The sequence below is a fragment of the Octopus bimaculoides genome, chromosome 1, assembly GCF_046866305.1.
Source record: "Octopus bimaculoides isolate indiv1 chromosome 1, ASM4686630v1, whole genome shotgun sequence".
Lineage (NCBI taxonomy): Eukaryota > Metazoa > Mollusca > Cephalopoda > Octopoda > Octopodidae > Octopus > Octopus bimaculoides.
This window is the reverse complement of record NC_142928.1, coordinates 168,388,845-168,403,552: the sequence shown is the minus strand read 5'-3', so window position 1 is coordinate 168,403,552 and position 14,708 is coordinate 168,388,845. Positions and strand designations below refer to the sequence as shown.

At 33.0% G+C, this 14,708-nt stretch overlaps 2 protein-coding genes across 12 annotated transcripts in view; one reads left to right on the top strand and one right to left on the bottom strand.

Moving 5' to 3' along the window:
• Window positions 1-14,708, top strand: part of LOC106869307 (zinc finger MYM-type protein 1-like) — a 155,593-nt gene that overhangs the window by 67,112 nt on the left and 73,773 nt on the right. The gene's annotated exons all lie outside the window — the stretch shown is intronic.
• Window positions 1-14,708, bottom strand: part of LOC106869314 (uncharacterized) — a 157,096-nt gene that overhangs the window by 86,343 nt on the left and 56,045 nt on the right. The window contains exon 1 of one of the 11 annotated variants that reach the window (XM_089362426.1): window positions 5,302-5,851. The exons of the other annotated variants lie outside the window; for them this stretch is intronic. The gene's annotated coding sequence lies outside the window, so the exon portion shown is untranslated. Of the gene's footprint in view, window positions 1-5,301; window positions 5,852-14,708 lie in introns of those variants that run through there. 11 annotated transcript variants of the gene reach the window in all.

Below are 14,708 nucleotides of genomic sequence, written 5' to 3'. Positions count from 1 at the left end.
GTGCACACATCTCTGTTCATACAGACAGATATATATTTATCTATAAGGCTAGCTGATTGAACAACTACCTACAACTACTGTTTGTTTACTCGGCCACTACCATTTGTTAATTTTCGGTGTTTCTCCTATTTTGATGTCATTCTTCACTCTCACTTTGAAGCTTGTGTTAGGACAATACATACATGTATACATACTCACTCAGTCATACACACACACACACACACACATTCAGTCATACATTCACACACACACATGCATTCATACATTCACACACACATGCAGTCATACATTCACACACACACACACATGTAGTAACATTGATAGGAAATGTAGCTTGTCCTAAATCCGTGGTGGATATATTACATGTTACCTAGAAGGCTACACCTTTGCTATTTAGAAATAGAAGATAGCCACTAAACACTTCATCAATAAGGAAGCCTCTAAGTCTCTACATCATGATACAAGGTGATTGTCAATTGTGCCAGAATAGGAATTATCACCCACATCATCGGCAGCTGTTCAAGAATACCTGCAAGGTACTACCTTCTTATGAGACACAACATTGTCGCTAAAACCACTTACAGTGCTATCTGCAAGAAGGATTGTTTCTATGACCCTTCGAAAGGTACTCCAGACCAAAATGTAGCCATATCTTTAAAAAAGAGGAATACTGGTGGAATATTCCAATATAAACAGCAATCCCATGCTAATACAATAAGCCTGCACTACTGCAGAGGTTAGCTATTTAGTGGGAGTGAATATTTCATAAAAATTGGAGAAAAGCAGAACAGCTATAGGAAGCTAATGAGAAACTACAGGCCTTATATCCAGACTATAAATTTTTATTTGTACCAAGGTAGCCAGAAGAGACAGGTTCAGCTGATATATTGGTCTGGGAGCCAAAGAACCAAGGAAGGGTCAGTGAATGTTTAATGGGGGCCTAAAACCAGTCTTGTTCCACCTTGCAAAACTTCTAGAGGCCCTGCATATCTGTCTGTTTATATATATAGATACAAATATATGTAAATGCTAGTTTAATAGGTTTGTTTAGTCAATATCATAAACATGCTTTGAGAAGTGAATTGTAACAGTGAACCATCAAATAAACATTTACTATTAATATTTTATATATATATATATATATATATATATATATATATATTCACACACAAACACACATGGATACAAATATATGTGGCTATGTAAATTTACGATTTCCTTACCTCCCCCTACCAAATGCTTATCAAGTTTATCCTTCTAATTAAACCGTAGTTATATCTGTGTGTGATGAGCAAATGATTGTATGTAAGTATGTGTCCTGTATTGTGTCTGTCAACTACATAACTTTTATCATCTTTACCATTTTCCTATCACTTCTTGTCAATTTCAATGTTCCTCTGTTGACTGTAACTTCTTTCTTTTCTACTCCTCTTCAGCTGTGTCCAACCCACACCAACCCTTATGCTGTTCCTCCTAACTCTGAAATATAGCCTAACATACCATTAGAATTTTATAATAAGCTAAGCTAAAGATTTTAAATTCTACCAATGATAATTTATTAAATTTTAAAGCATGCTATTTGAAACTATTAACATTTGTTTGAGCATATCTTCAGTTAAAAGGTTAGCATCCTCTGCATTTTTGAGAGCTGATATAGCAATCACTATATCACTGGAACTTACCACTTTATAAAACTTATGATCCCTCTATTCTGTCATACAAGTTTTATTACTATACACTAACATATTCCCAATGCAGCACATATATTTTTCTTTGATTGTCTATTTACTACATTACCACAGAGTCCACTGTATTGTTGTTCTCAGTGTGGGTAAGTGTCAGAATTCATCATTACATGTAACTTAAGAGGTTGTCTGTGGTGTAGGTAAAAAAATAAACAAAAGTGATAGAACATAGTTTTAAATACATTATTGCAGTTGCTATTTAAACCCCAAGTCATTCCTGAACAAATGTAGCTATAAATCATGACCAGCCTATCTTTTCAGACATCTAGTGTATCCTGATTTTTTTTTTTTCCCCAGAGATGGCGATATATAATTTCAGGGTGATTTTACTACTAATTTTAACAAGTTGAGCAACCATGTTGAGAATCCCTTATTGATTTGACATTACTGCAGTATAAGTTGTTTGTAATTCAACAGTTGTTGATATCATTCTCATGATATCACTAATATCAACAAACAATATACACAAAACTTATGACAAAGTTCTCATATAATAATGTACAGTGCCTATACTGAAAATTACTAAGTTTATTATGAGATGGTAATGGTGGTGGGAAAGAAGGAATAACAATGGTAATGTTTATGGTGGCCACAGTATTAATGAGATTTTCTCCCCATAAAATAGAGCTATTTCTATTTAATCATACATATTATGCAGTGGTTTATTTTTAGAGTAGCTACTTTCCAAGACAGGATACTTTCATATAATTCAGGAAGCCACAGTTCTGCTATCTGGTGGTTTGATTTTTGGAATCAATATTTTCTTAGAGTAGAGGAATTGCCATATACATCTTAAATTTTGCCCTTATTTCTCCCTTATTTTCCACCTTTGCGGTTTGAATTATTTATACTATTTAGTCTAGTATTTTTTATTCAGCACACCATAGCTAGTTAGTGTACTGATTTTTCATTGTAATAATCTGTTGTATTAAATCTACAACTCTGATGAAAATAATCATGGCTGTTTTTAAGTTTTTATTTACTTCCTGAAAGTATTCTTCAGTCTTCTTGTCTCTCTCTGTATATGTCAATATATATTATTCTTACATGCAACAATACAATAGTAATTCTTTTGGAAGCACATAAAGAAAGACTACCTTTCAAAGTATGGTAGCATCCTAACATTGATGTTAAGAATAAGTACTTTCTATTCAACACTGTTTACAGTCTGGTTGGAGACAAATCAGTTAGATATGATAGAAGAAAGTTCAAAATTTTAGAACTTTGATATTTGAAAATTATTGTGCACTAATTAGCAGTTTAATAACTGGGCTTAATTCTTGCATATATTTAGTAGCTTTAGTAGAATCCTAAAGCTACTGTTTCAAATCATATATCAATTATGGAATATGAACTGACACTAGCTAATGCTTAAGAGACGGTAAATAAGAAGAAATATAATAAACCGGATAGGCTTAACATAACAATGACACTTGATCAGTCATGTTAAAGGAGGTATGGTTGTTTGAGAATGTTTATTTTGGAATGATTATTTATATTTTTAAGAATGCTTATTTTGGTAATTTGACAATTTTAGATGAATAAAGAAGTGTATAATGTTATATAATGGTTTATGAAAATCCATAGATATTCTTTCTTTATTATGTACAAGTATTAAATAATAACATAAATCACACTAATTTATTACATAAGTTGGTAATTATAAGTCTTACAATTTTTGTTGTTGGTTACCTTTAGCCCTGATTTATGATCAAAGGCATTCTACTTGTGATTATCAATTCTTTTATTTATATATCAGAGACTATATTGTTCAATATTTCCTTCACTTTTTTTAGGTTGGTGATTTGAGGGTGATTTGGCTGCTATTAGGTTGAGCAACCACATAGAGGCTCCTTCATTAGCTTGAAGCTTTGTTTCTTTATAACCAAAGCCTTATGCCCTCTTGACATAAAGTAACTGATGCAGCTTCATCGAAAGGGTAATAAGAAGCAACAAATAAAAGACAAAATGAACCAAAGTATGTAGAGCCAGATGGAAACAATAACACTAAACGAAATAACTATAATAAAATCTAATCAATTTATGCAACTGATCAGTTCGCAACAATAAAAATCACCAATGATCATCAATGTGAATTCAAAATAACTCACTTTAGTCAGCTATTTTTTTATATTTATAAATACTATGAAATTGGTAATTGAAGACTTTGGGTGGTTCTATTAAATTTTGGAATATGGTAACTTTTGGGAAGGGTAATTTTATCGGTCACATGAGCATTTTGGTACAGTATTATGAGGACTTTATTAGGTTTAAGAGAATAATAAAAAAAAGTTAACAGACTAATAATTTTCTATTTTAAATTTCTGCCTTTTTCACTTTTAATATAAAAGGTTTAGAAAGACTTGACTTGATGTTGTTGTTATTATATTATATTATATTATATTATTATTATTATTATTATTATTATGGTAGGGTCAGAAGTCTTGAATGAAATATGATTATATATATTTTTTTCCAGTGAAAGCAGTTAAGTGAACTGTAAACATTAAGAATTGATATCAAACGTAGTGGTAAACAAAAGAAATAGAAAAATCAAAGAGAAATTTATGTATAAATGAATGTTTCAAATGACACAGTAGCTCTTTTAATCTGTTTTTCTCTAAATCATGACATTAGACTAGGAAACTAACCTAGAGATGGTGGAAGAAAACAATAATAGAGAGAAATATTCCATTATTCGCAAAAGCTCTCATAATTCTTTAGTGTTTGTAATGGGGGTGGGAGATATTGCTACAGATCAATGTCTTTGACTACAGCATTGCTTTTATGAATACTATACATGTTTTTTTCTTTCTCTCTTCTTCAACTACAATTCCCTTCAGCCTATAAACTCTACATTTAAGATAAACCTACTATCTTTGAGATTTAATTTTTATTGATTATGCACTAGAAAACTGAAAATAGACACCATGGTGTAAAATAATAAAACACAATAAAACAAAGCAAAACCAGAAAACAAAAAGATATGGCCTACCCATTAAAAAACAAATTAAAGCTAATAGTGTGTATGGATACCAACTACATATTTGAATATGTCTTAGTGCATATTTTAAGGAGCTTCCTTATATGTTCATATCTATAACTCTGGTAAAACATTAAATGTAAATACTATATATATATATATATATATGTGTGTGTGTGTGTGTGTGTGTGTGTGTGTATGTATTGAATTCAGAGATCTGAGAAGGAGAGAAGTATGCAGAGGGTTCTTTATGTAACAGACGAAGATGAGAGAAAGTTAAAGTTGCACTGATGAACAAAACAAAAAAGAAAACAAAACCACCCCCAGAAAAACAATCAAACAATAGGGATAAAGAATATAGCAAAAATGCAAGTAAATACCAGCAAACAAAATATTTCTATAACACAAACTGAGAATAGCTGGTTTAGAATTGATTTCGATGACAGCATGGAAAATATATCGATATAGCATTGGGTTACTCTAAACTGTGAAAGGAGGATGAAATTATACCAAATAAACAAGCAATAATGGAAATAATAACAATTATTATTATTATATTAAAAGAAAACTTACTGTCAGGTAGATATCTAGTGTACAGCAATCAAGACAGTACAGGTTGGCAATAATACTAGTCCATAGCAAGTTAGTAAACAGAAAACCCTTATCTAATTGAAACAAGTGTCACATCACTTGTTTGAAGAAACAGTAATAACATATACATTTTACATAGATTGTGTAGATGAATATGTAGGTGTGCGTAGTAAACAAGCATATATATGTGTTTGTGCGTGTGTGTGTATATATATATACACACATACAGACACACGTTTATATATGTATGTTTATATATATATATATATATGTATATATATATATATGTATATATATATATATATATATATATATATATCTATATATGCTACAATAATGTTTGCGACATCACTGTCAAAGAACCGCTTTCACATAGAGTGGCATTCTGTTAAAGAAGGCCTGCAACAGTGGCAGCAAGTAGCAGTCATAACTGTCGTGGTAGCTTGCTGATCTTGATGCAGTAATATTCAGCATCAACAGCAGCACTCCTCACTGGTCTCTCTCATCTCTCTATCTCTTTCTCTCTCTCTTTACATTTCCCCCATCTCTCTCTCTCTCTTTTTATTTGCCTCCGTCTTTCTCTTACACATACACACACTCTCTCTCCCTTGTTCATATACCTATCTCTTTTCATTTTGCAGAGATATCTTCGGGCTTAATAAGTGATAGATATTGATTTTCCCAAGCACTAGACCCAGATATAAGCTGATGATACAACAAGCAAATTGTTATGACGGATTCCTCTTCAGTAAGGAAAACAGGAGGAAGAATAAATCAAAACACACAGATGCACACATCTACACACATAAACATATACACACAAACCCAAACACACATACAGAGCAAAAAAAAAAAAAAAAAAAAATAATAGTCATTATAGTAAAAATAAAATAACAATATTGCTACAAACAAAAATTAACAACTGAGTGATAATTTTTTAAAAATTTATAAATATATAATAATAATGATAATAATGTTAATAATAATAACCACAACAATAATTAATAATGATAATAAATAATAATACTAATAAATAAAATAATGTTAATAAGAATAATATTGATAATTTTAAAAAAAATCATAATAAATAACACATTTAATTGAGAAAAAAATCTAAATTATGGATATTAGACCGTATTTTTAATGATGATGATAGTAATAAAAATTACTATTTTTTTTCTTTTTACATGTGAAATATGGTTAACTAAATCGAATTCAGAATATTACTAGCATTTATCTTATTTCACCCCTTACATCGAGTGATAAATGATAAAAATCAAATTTGATGAAATCTGAACACAAAATGTTGAAGGATGAAACAAAGGATTCTGCCCGGGTCAATAAAATAAGTACTATTCAAGAACTGGGATGAATTATAAATTAGCATATTCTTCTCCTCCTCCTCATAGTGTGGTCTTTATGTCTAAGTTAGATATTATTATTAAGAAGGTGGCGAACTGGCAGAATCATTAGCCTTTCGGACATAACTCTTCATAGCATTTCTTCTGACTCTTTATGTCCCGAGTTCAAATTCTGCTGCAGTCAACTTTGCTTTTCATCCTTCCAGGATTGATCAAATAAGTACCAGTTGAGTACTGGAATTGATGTAATCAAGTTACCCCTCCTCCCAAAAACTGTTGGCCCTGTGCCAAAATTTGAAACCATTCTGAACTCAAATTACACTGACGGTGACTTAGTCCATCATTCAGGGTTGATAAAATACATACCTGTCATGTATTGAGGTTAATGTAATTGACTAGTCCTCTTCCACAAAATCTCAAGCCCTGTGCCTATAATAGAAAGGTAATGAGCTGGCAAAATTGTTAGCATGCTGGGCAAAATGATTAGCGGTATTCCATCTGTTGCTACATTCTGAGTTCAAATTCCATCGAGGTCAACTTTACCTTTCATCCTTCTGGGATTGATAAATTAAGTACCAGTCAAGTACTGGGGTCGATGTAATTGACTGTCCCCCTCCCCACAAAAATCCAGGCCTTGCACCTATAATAGAAAGGATTATTATTATTATTATAAGATGGCAAGCGGCTGGAATCATTAGCATGCTAGACAAAATGCTGCTAAACAGTTTGTCTATCTTTGTGTTCTTGAATTCAAATTTCACTGAGGCTGACTTTGCCTTTCATCCTTTTGGGGTCGATAAAATAAGTACCAGTTGAACACTGGGGTCAATAAAATCAATTTACCCCTCCACCAAAATTTCAGGCCTTCTGCCTATAAGAAAGAGACTTATTACTATTATTATTATTATTATAACATGGCAAGCTGCTGGAATCATTAGTATGCCAGACAAAATGCTGCTAAGCATTATTATTTAATGTCATTTTACATCTTTACATTCTGAGTTCAAATTCTGCTGAGGTCGACTTTGCCTTTCATTCTTTAGAGGTTCATAAAATAAGTTACCAGTTGAAAACTGGGGCTGATGTAATTGAAATTTCAGGCTTTGTGCCTCCCCTGAAATTTCAAGCTTTGTGCCTATAGTAGAAAGGATTATTATTATTATTTATAATAATAAATTATTTCTAACTTTAAGGGAGAGGTTAAATTGATTTGATCCAAGTACTTTACTGGTGTTTAATCTATGAATAATGGCAGACAAATATGACCTCAGGAGGACTGAGTTCAGCATATGGAAGAATGTAAATAAATACTACTAAGCATTTATTCCAGCACATTATCATTTCTGCCATTCTACAACCATATTGAAGATAATAATAATAATAATAATAACAAAGTTGATGACGCTGCATGGGACGCTACACCCTAAAGCAAACGTAAACAGACTGTATATGAAAAGAAAGAATGGTGGCAGAGGACTAATTAGTGTAGACCATTGTATAAAGAGTGAAAGGAGAATGTTTTCCGAGTATGTGATAAATAGTGATGAAGACCTGCTACAATATACTGCAAAAGATTTGGGTGTAAATGCAGATGAAATGATGGGCAAGGAAGAGAAAAGAAGACCTTCTTGAAATGAGAATGCATGGACAGTTTGAAAGGAATACACAAGATGTTAAGGATAATACAGCATCGTGGGCATGGCTTGAGCGAGGTGATTTGAAGCGTACCACTGAAAGCCTGATCATTGCTGCACAAGACCAGGCTCTTGCTAACAATTCAGTGAAGTATAACATCTATAAAACTTCTGATACCCAGAAATGCAGACTCTGTGGAAAGAGTGTGGAAAATGTGACCCACTAGGTAAGTGGATGTGAGAGCTTTGCAAAAAAGAATATGAGTGTTGCCATGATAAAGTGTGTGTATGGGGTTGATCAGTTACTCAACTATGGTCTTCTTCCTTCCCAACAACAATTTAAATAGGTGCAAGGACAGAAATTTGAGAAGGCATAGCTCATTATATCAAATCTAGTGTGTGATTGGTACAAGGGATGTAAGGTAAAATTCATTTAGCAGGGTTTGAACTCAGAATTTAAAGGGCTGCAAAGCAGTGTCTGTTCAAGAGCTCTGTACAAAATGCTTTGTGGGACTTACTTAAATCATGTTTTAAAAGAATAAAGTACTGTAGTGAATTTAGTTCAAGGCTTTATGCTATTTTAGTCACTCCACTACTTTCCTTCCTTCCTTGTGCCATCAGATTAATGACTGGCCCCCGTCGATTTCTTTGGCAAATACACAGTGTATGTCATGGAATTTTCACACGAGAATATAAAGGTAGTTTCCAGCTGCCTTCCTCTGGTTATTATTTTTACATGACACTATCTTGTCATCTACCGCTAATTTTGAGAGAGAGAGAGAGAGGGAGAGAGAGAGAAAGAGAAAGAGAGAGAGCAATGGTGGGGTGGGTAGGGGTGGATTGTGGAATTGATCCCTGTGCAAACTGCCACTTTATTTGCCAATCCAGAAAGGACGAAAGTGAAATTGAACTTCATGATTTGAACTAAAATACCACAAGACATTTTATCTGGACATGTTAGCATGTCCAGATTCTGTCAATTCACTACCTTAACACTTTCCTAGTTTCATTACAATAAAAACCATGGAAAGCATAAAAGCGTATGTTTTTCCTGTTGTCTAGATTATAGGCATACCAAGGACAGCAACCACTATTGTTCAAATGGCTATCAACACCATTTCTATAAATAAATTATAAATGCTCATTGTATTCTTTATAGCTTACTATTGGATTTTAGCATCAATTGCCGATATTCTAGCTATATTAAAACACCATAACAATCTGGTTTCACAAAGTTTATTTATTCTTCAAATTTGAAATCATTTTCATGGGCTTCAGCTCCACTGAATTACCATTTTAAGATTAAAAAAAAAAAAGAAATAAGGAAGCCATTATGCAGCTTTTCAGCTTACTAAGAAATAGCAGCCAAATTTCCTTCAAACATACCCTACCATCTTAAAAGAATTTTTAAAAGGGTGGACACATGGGATAATATGATTATGTGTAGGCAGAGGCTCGTTTTGCAACTAAATCTGAGCAACACACTGGGCAAATGTCTACTATGACCGAAAGCTGACCAATTCACTGTGAGGAAGACCATTGTGTGGAAGACCATTGTGTGTGTGTGCATATATATATATATATATATATATATATATATATATATGTCTGTGTGTCTTTATGTCTGTTTCTTGTCTTGCCACTGCTTGACAACAAGTGTTGTTTTGTTTAGATGCATGGAGTATAGTGGTTAAGCAAAAGAATCTTATATAATAAGTGCGAAGTATGAAACTTAAAAAGAGAAAGAAAAAGACAAAAAATGTAAGTACTGATTTGTTCGACTAAAACCCTTCAAAGTGGTACACCAGTATGCTTGCAATCCAATGACTGAAACAAGTAAAAGATAAAAGATACTAACAAAACTCAAACAAGCAAAAAACCACAATGAGCTCTGCCTGATCAGGGCTGACCTGGGGCTAAACAACAACAACAATACACAGAGAAAAAGATTTAATATATTATTGTTATTAACACTGTTAGGGCAGGGGATCAGCAGACTGGAGAGGTGGATGACAGACAAAATGTTTTACGATATTTGGTTACATTTGTGAGTTTGAATCCCATCAAAGTCAGCTTTGACTTTTACTGTTTTAGAAGAGAGAGTCATCATCATTTTCCATGCTGGTATGGGTTGGACAGCTTGACAGGGGCTGGTCAGCTGGAGAGCTGCACTAGGTTCCAACTGTCTGTTTTGGCATGGTTTCCACAGCTGGATGCTCTTCTTAATGCCAACCACTTCACAAAGTGTACTGAGTACATTTTATATAGCACCAATGCTTTATACGAAGCACCAGTACTGGTGCTTTATACATGGCACCAGTACAGGTACTCTATATGTGGAACTAGCATGGGTGCCTTATATGTGACACTGGGGCAGGTGGTTTTTATGTGAGACTGGCATGGGTGCTTCTTATGTGACACTAGTACGGGTGCTTTTCATGGGATTATTTCCTCCTACAAAATTCAAGCTCCTGTAATCACGTTACACATTGTTAGTATATTATCACTTCCACAATACCAATAATGGCACCTATGGATTCACTTGTGTCAATATTACTGGCATTTATTCATATATGCATTTATTCTATGGTTAAAAAGTTAAGAGATTTGTTTTACAAGCGCATAGAAGAGAACACTTGTTCCAAAAGTACAATGTGTTGCACCTTGGACAAGTGTTATCTACCATATAAGCTCAGGCTGTTGAATGGCTTGTGAAATTTGGTAAATGGAAACTGTATGGCAGCCTGTTATGTGTACATATGTGTATAAATATATACATATAATTTATATATATATATGTATATGTGTGTGCATCCTTTGTAGGGGCAAATATAATTCACAAAATAATAGAATTTATCTTGCATGTTACTTAATGTAACATTACTTGTGTTTGTTGTTCAAATGCTTGTTACTGGCCACTATAGCATTTCTTTTGGCTCATTTTCATTTCATTTATGCAAATTATGTAGGACATATATGTGTTCTACTCTTTTTTTTATTGTGATATGTCCAAGTATCCCAACTGCTGGAAATAAGGTAGGACAACCACATTAGATGATGTCTATTGAGACAGAAACATGTTGACAACCATTCTTTTGTCTTCAAACAACCAAACTATGTTTTTCTTAAAAGTATGTCAATTTTGGAGAAATTCTTGATTCTTGAGATTATCTCCCCTTTTTGAAATTACAGTTGGTATTAATTTTGCCACTAAATGATTTGTCTATCTTCTCTGAAAATGGAGATAATTTCAATTGTAAGTTATTTAACATGCTCTTATTCATCTTTGTTGCTCAAATACATGCCAGTAGCCACTCTTTGCTTGTTTTCCTTTTACACACACACATACACACATGCCCATTGGTGAGAAATTGCCAATAAACTAGTATGATGAAAAAAAATTTTCTTGTGATATTTATTCCACTTGAGTTATACTAAAACTCTCTTGTCACTCTGCCATTGGTTATACAATGAACCAGATTAGCCTCCTGAAAACCTATAACTGATGATGCTTACTATTCATAAAACATATGATATAAAATTTAAATATATAAGCCTGCAGTTATTAGCAGTGAAAGCCATATGAAGTAAAAAAGAAATGCCTAAAGAAAAAAAAAATATTGCTAGTGAGAGATGGCAACGACTTTCAACCAGTTAAATATGACTGTAACAAAATATAAGCTACAACTGACTGTGGTTTGCAGAGGCAAAATGGGGAACAGTAAATAAGCATATATGGAAAATGTGAACAGGTGCAATGCCTGCATCACTGTCTCTATTAAAAGCAAACCTATGACCAATGGTTAGCTGGTCAAATGTCAGGATTACACTGTATATATCACCATGTAATGGTCTGTCTGGTAGTTTTAGCAGCATTATGGAGAGATGAGTTTCTATAGCAACAGTGGCCCACCAAAGATGTCACTTCTCTGGCCCTGCAGCATTTAAACTGACTATATCTGGCTCAAATATTCTACGCGTTTTAGGTCAAACTGACCAGATCTGATCTTTCATACCTACCATACAATGTCATTTTAAAAATAAATAATCACATTATTGAAATCTTGAAGCTACAAGATAATGCATGATTGATTCAAAACAATGTGAATAATAGCCATTATATTTGTAAATAATGTATATGCTAAAGGGCTAAATAATGCTGTAAAGAAGAAATTATTTAAAGAATAATTCTAAAACAACATTTGTAAAAATGAAAAGAAATCTCCACTTTAAGAAACATAACACTGCATTTAAAACTGAGGTTAGTAAACTATACTATTAAGTAAATTTTCCTGTGCAGGGTAGACACTTGAACAATATTCACAGCTATGAAGGTAGAAGCTTTTGAAACATGGATCTTTTTCACAGATTGAGCGAGATAAGGTAAAAATGCTGTAGTAACAAATAAAGCAGTAGTAGAAAAGCTGCAAGTCAAAAGACACCTAATGTCAAGAATCAAGTCCACAAAGCTATCATATTTTGGACATACAATGTGTCATGAGTCACTACCCATGGCTATTCTTGTAAGAAATATTGAAAGAAAGAGAGCAAGAGGTTGTTAAAGATGCAGACAGTTGACATCAAAGAATGGACTGGAAACAAAAGCCTCGATGATTGTAGGCATTCAGCACAATACAGAGGGAACTGGAGAGTCTTTGCAAGCTGACACGAAGACACAGGGAAGGTATCTGGCTGACTGATGTGCTGTAAAGTAGTTGCTGATATGAAGAGCATCCAGCTATAGAAACAATATCAAATAAATAGAATATATGAACAAGATGTTGGTTTCACAAGTCGCATAGCAGGTTATGTCTAGAAAGTCAACAACTCTAAACCAGAACTATTACATAGTTGAATAAGCTCTGTAGTATTGTTGTTGATAACATTTCCACTGCTAATGGGACATTAAAATACACCCACTCCACACTGTAAGATACATACAACAACACTGTTGGATGGTTTTTTCCCTTGCTGTGTATGCTAGATGATGCAGACCTCAACCAGATGCTGTGAGATCCATCCAATCAATGCATGCCAGCATGGAAAAATGGACACATGATAATGATCATGATGATGAACTGACATGCAGTCTAACTAACCCAACTACAACTTTCAATTAATTCTAACCATACACAAAAACTATTACTTTTTTTTTGCTTGTTTGTTTGGCAGTTTTCTATTTATATTTTCTACCTCAGCCCCCAAAATATAACAAAAGATACCAAAAGCAGTGTTTAAATTATAATTAACCAAGTTATTTTTCATTAGCCTTTTCTTTCAATTACTTTCCTTTCAAGATGAGCCTTATTTTAATATTAAAAAGGCAAAGGAAAAGAAAAAAAAACGTTTTCAATAACTAGGCTTGGTTTAAACACATTTTCACAAGAAGACAAATCAATGCAATCATTCTAAGAGAAGTGTGCCTTATTGATAGAGCTTAATTAGGCAACAGTGGTAACAACAACTACAACTGCTGTTGCTGCTACTACTACTATTACTGGTTATGATCTGAACAAATACAGGTACATTGAACACCTATTGATTGACATGCTACTCTGTTCAGCATACAAGCACCGAATTCTCAACAGTTCATTTAAACTACGCATGGAATAAAATTATTTATTTATTCATTTTATTTTATTTCATCTATTTATTTATTTCTTTGAGATTATCAAAAGAATTTTTATCACAATAGTGAATTCAGTGGCATTGTTTCCTTTGCTAAAATAATTAATGCAAAGAAAGCTAATTACTGCATTTAAATTTTTTCTTTTTTGAAATGCATAAAAGAATCACCATCACACTGAACATTATATTTTGTTTTATAAAAGAATTTCCATATGCACTATATTTTTAGTTTTAATTGAATATAGATATATATGTATGGGTTGTACATATATAGTGTATGTGTGTGTGTATATATATATATATATATATATATATATATACAGGTTGTGCATATATTTTGGTTGCGTGTGTATGTATGTGTATATATATATATATATATATATAGGTTGTATGTATTTTAATGTTTTGCTTAGGCAATGTGATACTAATAACCTTGTGTTAGAAGTCAATATACGTGTGCTTCAGAATAAAGTGCCAGTTAGTACAGAGTGGTAATAAGAAATTAAAACAACAAAGCAATAAACAACTACATTATGAACTTCATTAGCTTACAGTTGTTTCTACTATGAGATGCAATGCACTCATAGATGAATGCTTGAGTATTACCCTATAGCTTCATAGGAGCTTCAGACATGAAGGGTGTGTGTGTGTGTGTGTGTGTGTGTGTGTGTGTGTGTGTGTGTGTGTGTGTGTGTGTGTGTGTGTGTGTGTGTGTGTGTGTGTGTGTGTGTGTGTGTGTGTGTGTGTGTGTGTGTGTGTGTGTGTG